Genomic DNA, 8,191 nt, shown 5'->3' with positions numbered 1-8,191 from the left:
TTTCTTGATTTCTACCTCCGCAGCTTTCAGCATCGCGAAGAGCTCGGGAATAGTCTTGTTCATCCCTTGCATATTATAGTTCATCACGAAGCTCTTGTAGCTTGGTGGCAGTGATTAGAGAATTCTGTCAATGACGCAATCATCTGGAAGATTAACTCCCAATTGAATCAAGTGATTATTATACCCAGACATTTTGAGTATATGCTCACTGACAGAACTGTTCTCCTCCATCTTGCAGCTATAGAACTTATTGGAGACTTCATATCTCTCAATCCGGGCATTTGCTTGAAATATCAACTTCAACTCCTGGAACATCTCATATGCTCCACGACGTTCAAAACGTCGTTGAAGTCCCGATTCTAAGCCGTAAAGCATGGCACACTGAACTATCGAGTAGTCATCAGCTTTGCTCTGCCAGACGTTCATAACATCTGGTGTTGCTCCAGCAACAGGCCTGGCACCCAGCGGTGCTTCCAGGACGTAATTCTTCTGTGTAGCAATGAGGATAATCCTCAAGTTACGGACCCAGTCCGTGTAATTGCTACCATCATCTTTCAACTTTGCTTTCTCAAGGAACGCATTAAAATTCAACGGAACAACAGCACGAGCCATCTATCTACAATCAACATAAACAAGCAAGATACTATCAGGTACTAAGTTCATGATAAATTTAAGTTCAATTAATCATATTACTTAAGAACTCCCACTTAGATAGGCATCCCTCTAATCCTCTAAGTGATCACGTGATCCAAATCAACTAAACCATGTCCGATCATCACCTGAGATGGAGTAGTTTCATCGGTGAACATCATTATGTTGATCATATCTACTATATGATTCACGCTCGACCTTTCGGTCTCCGTGTTCCGAGGCCATATCTGTATATGCTTGGCTCGTCAAGTATAACCTGAGTATTCTGCGTGCGCAACTGTTTTGCACCCGTTGTATTTGAACGTAGAGCCTATCACACCCGATCATCACGTGGTGTCTCAGCACGAAGAACTTTCGCAACGGTGCATACTCAGGGAGAACACTTCTTGATAATTTAGTGAGAGATCATCTTATAATGCTACCGTCAATCAAAGCAAGATAAGATGCATAAAAGATAAACATCACATGCAATCAATATAAGTGATATGATATGGCCATCATCATCTTGTGCCTGTGATCTCCATCTCCGAAGCACCGTCATGATCACCATCGTCACCGGCGCGACACCTTGATCTCCATCGTAGCATCGTTGTCGTCTCGCCAATCTTATGCTTCCACGACTATCACTACCGTTTAGTAATAAAGTAAAGCATTACATCGCGATTGCATTGCATACAATAAAGCAACAACCATATGGCTCCTGCCAGTTGCCGATAACTCGGTTACAAAACATGATCATCTCATACAATAAAATTCAGCATCATGCCTTGACCATATCACATCACAACATGCCCTGCAAAAACAAGTTAGACGTCCTCTACTTTGTTGTTGCATGTTTTACGTGGCTGCTACGGGCTTAAGTAAGAACCAATCTCACCTACGCATCAAAACCACAACGATAGTTTGTCAAATAGACTCCGTTTTAACCTTCGCAAGGACCGGGCGTAGCCATACTTGGTTCAACTAAAGTTGGAGAGACAGTCGCCCGCAAGCCATCTCTGTGCAAAGCACGTCGAGGGAACCGGTCTCGCGTAAGCGTACGCGTAAGGTTGGTCCAGGTCGTCTTGTCCAACAATACCGCCGAACCAAAGTATGACATGCTGGTAGGCAGTATGACTTGTATCGTCCACAACTCACTTCTGTTCTACTCGTGCATATAACATCAACATAAATAACCTAGGCTCGGATGTCACTGTTGGGTTTCGTAGTAATTTCAAAAAATTTCCTACGCACACGCAAGATCATGTGATGCATAGCAACGAGGGGGAGAGTGTTGTCTACGTACCCAACGCAGACCGACTGCGGAAGCGATGACACAACGTAGAGGAAGTAGTCGTATGTCTTCACGATCCAACCGATCAAGCACCGAAACTACGGCACCTCCGAGTTCGAGCACACGTTCAGCTCGATGACGATCCCTGGACTCTGATCCAGCAAAGTGTCGGGGAAGAGTTCCGTCAGCACGATGGCGTGGTGACGATCTTGATGAACTACAGCAGCAGGGCTTCGCCTAAACTCCGCTACAGTATTATCGAGGTATATGGTGGCAGGGGGCACCGCACACGGCTAAGGAATAGATCACGTGGATCAACTTGTGTGTCTAGAGGTGCCCCCTGCCTCTGTATATAAAGGAGTAGAGGGGGGGAGGCTGGCCGGCCAAGGAGGAGGGCGCAGGAGAGTCCTACTCCCTCTAGGAGTAGGATCCCCCCCCAATCCTAGTCGGAATAGGATTCGCGGAGGGGGAAAAGAGGAGGAGGGGGCCGGCCACCTCTCCTAGTCCTAATAGGACTAGGGGAAGGGGGAGGCGCACAGCCCATCTAGGGCAGCCTCTTCTCTTTTCCACCAAGGCCCACTATGGCCCATATAGCTCCCGGGGGGTTCCGGTAACCCTCCCGGTATTCCGGTAAAATCCCGATTTCACCCGGAACACATCCGATATCCAAACATAGGCTTCCAATATATCAATCTTTACGTCTCGACCATTTCGAGACTCCTTGTCATGTCCATGATCACATCCGGGACTCCGAACAACCTTCGGTACATCAAAATGCATAAACTCATAATATAACTATCATCGTAACCTTAAGCGTGCGGACCCTACGGGTTCGAGAACAATGTAGACATGACCGAGACACGTCTCCTGTCAATAACCAATAGCGGGACCTGGATGCCCATATTGGCTCCTACATATTCTACGAAGATCTTTATCGGTCAGACCGCATAACAACATACGTTGTTCCCTTTGTCATCGGTATGTTACTTGCCCGAGATTCGATAGTCGGTATCCAATACCTAGTTCAATCTCGTTACCGGCAAGTCTCTTTACTCGTTCCGTAATACATCATTTCACAACTAACATATTAGTTGTAATGCTTGCAAGGCTTATGTGATGTGTATTACCGAGAGGGCCCAGAGATACCTCTCCGACAATTAGAGTGACAAATCCTAATCTCGATATATGCCAACCCAACATCTACCTTCGGAGACACCTGTAATGCTCCTTTATAATCACCCAGTTACGTTGTGACGTTTGGTAGCACCCAAAGTGTTCCTCCAGCAAACGGGAGTTGCATAATCTCATAGTCATAGGAACATGTATAAGTCATGAAGAAAGTAATAGCAACATACTAAACGATCGTGTGCTAAGCTAATGGAATGGGTCATGTCAATCAGATCATTCAACTAATGATGTGACCTCGTTAATCAAATAACAACTCATTGTTCATGGTTAGGAAACATAACCATCTTTGATTATCGAGCTAGTCAAGTAGAGGCATACTAGTGACACTTTGTTTGTCTATGTATTCACACATGTATTATGTTTCCGGTTAATACAATTCTAGCATGAATAATAAACATTTATCATGATTATAAGGAAATAAATAATAACTTTATTATTGCCTCTAGGGCATATTTCCTTCAATAGGCACCAGCGGTAGTACCGTGCGGTGGCGCGGTAGTACCGCAGGTGCCCACGGTAGTACCGCTCCCCTGGAGCTGCACTATCGCTGCCCACCAGGCTAGTACCGCTCCTTCGCGGTAGTAGGGGCAGATGTAATTTTTTACATACGCACCTACCGCCGTAGTACCGCTTTCGCTCCGCGGTAGTACCGTGCTATGTTGTCAGGCAGTAGTACCACCCCTCGGCAGTACTATTGTGTCGGGTTTTTGCTTCTTCTGTTTCTTTGCGGAAGTAGGCACGGATGTTTCCTCCCCCTGGCTAGGGGATTTCTGCCTTACGGTAGTACTGCATGGAGGTGTGTTAGTACCGCCCTCAGCTCCTGCGCGTCAGATCTGACCTTGCTGTCACTGGGGTTGCGGCAGTACCGCGGGCCTGTACGGTAGTACCGCATGGCCGTGCGGTAGTACCGCTGGCCTGGCGCGGTAGTACCGCTGGCCGCGGGCTGGTTTGTGGGTAGCGGTTGGATCTTTGTCCTACCTATATAAGGAGTCCCCTTCTTCCCTGTTGACTCATCTCTTCTAACCCTAAGCTCCATTATTGCTCTAAGCTCCATTTTCGCCCGATCTCACTCCCTAGCCAATCAAACTTGTTGATTTGTTCGGGAGTGGTTGAGAAGGCCTCGATCCACACTTCCACCAAGAGAAATTTGATTCCCCCCCCCACTAATCCCTTGCGGATCTTGTTACTCTTGGGTGTTTGAGCATCCTAGACGGTTGAGGTCACCACGAAGCCATAGTCCATTGTGGTGAAGCTTCATGGTGTTGTTGGGAGCCTCCAATTGAGTTGTGGAGATTGCCCCAACCTTGTTTGTAAAGGTTCGGTCGCTGCCTCCAAGGGCACCAATAGTGGAATCACGGCATCTCGCATTGTGTGAGGGCGTGAGGAAAATACGGTGGCCCTAGTGGCTTCTTGGGGAGCATTGTGCCTCCACACCGCTCCAACGGAGACGTACTTCCTCTCAAAGGGAAGGAACTTCGGCAACACATCCTCGTCTCCACCGTCTCCACTCTTTGTTATCTCATGCCTTTACTTGTGCAAGTTTATTTGTATCATATCACTTGCTTGCTTGTGTTCCTATCCTTGTTGCATCATATAGGTTGCTCACCTAGTTTCATATCTAGACAACCTACTTTGATGCAAATTGTTAAAGAAAAGCTAAAAATTGTTAGTTGCCTATTCACCCCCCTCTAGTCAACCATATCGATCCTTTCAATTGGTATTAGAGCCATGTTTCTTCATTAAGGACTTTACCGTCTGAAGAGTATGGTTAATACCGTAGAAGGTGTGGAGGAACACTCCGATGTGAATCCGACCTCGTCTACGGGCGATGGGGGAACCTCGGTCTCTTATGAGGAGTTCAATGTGGCCTTGGAGACATTGAAAACCTCCATGATGACCGAGGTTGAAAGCATGTTTACTATATTCCTTGAGGGGCTTAAACTATCCACCGCACCGTTGAAAGTGGGTGATCCCACCGACAAGGTGACGGATGCTATCTCCGATAAGGGGGAAGCTAGTAGTGAAAAGGCTCCTTCTTCTAGTGGTAAAAATGGCACCGGCATCTTTGCTCATGTGGAACCACCACTTGTTTATGGTGGACCGGTTCCTTCCACTCATTTGAATCATGCCGGTCCTCCCCCTAAGATTGTGAAAAATGAGGACTTTGATTCTTGGGTTTACCGCTTTAAACGTCATTTAAATCATGTGAACACTAACCTTTGGAGAATCGTTGAAGAATGTTTATATCCGCATGATCCAAGCAACTTCACTCCTCGAGAAGCCGCGGATAATCAATTCAATGAGAATGCTCTCTTCATCATTCAAGATGCAATCCCACCCGAAGACCTACCTCATCTTTGGCCCTTCGCCTTGGCCAAAGACGCATGGCACTGTGTTGTCTCTCTCTACCGGGGAAGCGCAAGCATTCAACGCTCCAACTATGAAGTGGTGCAAGATGAGGCCGATGAGTTTGCAATGAAAGAAGATGAAGAACCTCGTGAGCTTTATCGGAGAGTAACCAAACTTGCGGTCTCACTACGAGATCACGGGAGCAAGGACACGGATGACAATTGGATCAAGCGGAAATTCCTCAAGGAAATGATGCCCTACCACAAGGCCATGTCCTCCGTCATTCGTCAAAGACCGGACTTCCACACTTTGACCTCAAGCGAAGTGTTGGATGAGTTTGTGGCCATGAACATTTTGGACAAGACCGCCGACAATGCGGTGCTTCGTTCTCAAAGGGCAAAGAAGCCCAACCTTGCATTGAAGGCCAAGCTCAACGTTGAAGAAGAAGAGGAGGAAGAAGAGGAGAGCAACCCCGAAGATACAAAGTATGCATATCATGAACACATGGCACTCGCTTAAAGGCAATTTTGGAGCAAGAAAAACTCGAGGCCAAACTTCAGCAAAAACAACTCAAGTGGCACGAAGAGCAAGCAACGTGTAAGGACTTGCTACAATTGTGGCAACGTGAGTCATTTTGTTGCGGAGTACCCGTATGAGAAGAGGGAAGACAATGGTGGCAAGCTCATCCGAAAGGACAAGGCCAAGTCGTTCCCCAACAAGAGCAACTTCACCAAGAAGACTCCTCCCAAGGCATTGGTGGTACAAGAAGAGTACAATGAGGATGATGAAGGTGATGAGTCGGTTGCCATGGCCTCCGTTTCCATTGCGACGACTCCACGGGTGTCTCTCTTCGACTCACCCAATGAGAGCATCACCGCCAAGTGCCTCATGGCTAAAGCCACCAACAAGGTAACCCCCAACATCAAAACTACCATCATTAATCATCCTTCTCCGACGGATAGCATTCATGAACTTGAGGGAGCTAATGTGGAGGCAAATGAGTTTGAGGCCTTTATGGGCAAACTTAAGGGAAAATCCAAGAAGCACTTTGTTGCTCTCTTGGAACAACTTGGTGAAGCCAATGACATGATCGAGGCTCACGAAGACACCATCACTAAGATGGAAGGGCATAGTCGTGACTATGCCGATGAGATTTCGGATCTTTACAATTCTCTTGAGGAAGAGCATGGTCTTCGTTTGGCTCTTGAGGAGTCACACAACGTTGATCATGCTAAGTTAAAGAAAGATTATGATCATGTCCTCATTGTTTCTCATGTGCTAAACTCCGAGAAGGACAAACTTGAGGTTGATCTTGCTAGACTCAAAGAGGAGTTTGATCTACTTGACAAGGCTCACAATGTCTTGAAGGGTGCTCTTGCTAGCCTCAAAGAGTCTCATGATCAACTTCAAGTAAAGCTAACCAAGGAAAAAGCCACTTTTCCTCGTATGATGTTAATTGATAATGCAAATGCTACTAACCCGTGTTGTGAGCATGTGCATCTCGTTGAGGAGAACGCTAAGCTAAAGGGGCAACTTGAGAGAGGTCTTGCGACTTGCATACAAGGCAAGAAGAACCTCAACGACCTCTTGATCAACCAAAAGGGAGTTGTGGCCAAGGACGGGGTTGGGTACGTGCCCGACTCCAAGAACAAGAAGAAGAATGACAAGATCAAACGACCTCCTCGTCTCATGCAAACCTTTGTGAAGGAGGGAGAGAGTGCCTCCGAGGAGAAGAAGAAGAACAATGCGAAGGGTAGCATTGTCAAAAAGGGCAATGTCATTCCTCGCATCAAAGCCGGCAACTTTAATCCTTCTTATGTGTTATGCCGTGCTAGTGATGGGCATGTCTATGCCAAATTCGTTGGTTCTCCTCATGAATACATTGAATGGTCTATTTGGGTTCCAAAGACCCTTGTTACTAACATCAAAGTACCCATTACAAAATGGGTACCTAAAACCAAGCATTAATCTCTTGTAGGTGTTTGCTTCCGGTGGGGGATCATGGTTGCTCGATAGTGGAGCTACAAATCATATGACCGGAAGCAAGGACTTGGTGGTGGACATGCAAGATTCCATCTATGCCCACCAATGTCGAGTGGGGTGACGCCTCATCCTCTAAGGTATTGGGACTTGGCAAGGTGGTCATCTCTCATGATCTCATGATCGAGAAGGTCATGATTGTTGAGTCCCTTGCATACAATTTACTTTCCGTTCGTCAACTTGCAATCATGGGCTTTGCCACTTTCTTTGATATCGATATCATGGCCCTCTTGTGGAGCAATACTCTTAAAGTAGCCTTTGTTGGGCATGTCGAGAACGGTCTATATGTGATTAACTTTTCGGAGTGACCCACTAAGACCGCGACATGCCTAATGGCTAAAGTTGATGTGGGATGGCTTTGGCATCGCCGTCTAGCCCATGTCAATATGAGATCTTTGCAAAGTCTCCTCAAGGGGGACCATGTCCGTGGACTAACGAATGTTAGTTTTGCTAAAGATCGTGCTTGCAGTGCTTGTATCAAAGGAAAGCTACATGAGAAGGCTCACCCTCCCACGACTATCATTTACTCAAAGAGGCCTTTGGAGCTCCTTCACATGGATCTCTTTGGGCCTCCATCCTTCGATAGTCTTGGGGGTAGGAAGTATTGCTTGGTGATTGTGGATGACTACTCAAGATACACTTGGGTGTATTTCTTCAAGAGGAAGAGCGAGACCCAACAAACCATCATTG

This window comes from Triticum urartu, chromosome 1A (assembly GCF_056163025.1).
Source record: "Triticum urartu cultivar PI428250 chromosome 1A, HENAU_Tu73, whole genome shotgun sequence".
In the NCBI taxonomy this organism is placed as follows: Eukaryota; Viridiplantae; Streptophyta; class Magnoliopsida; order Poales; family Poaceae; genus Triticum; species Triticum urartu.
Note: the sequence above shows the minus strand (reverse complement) of the source record.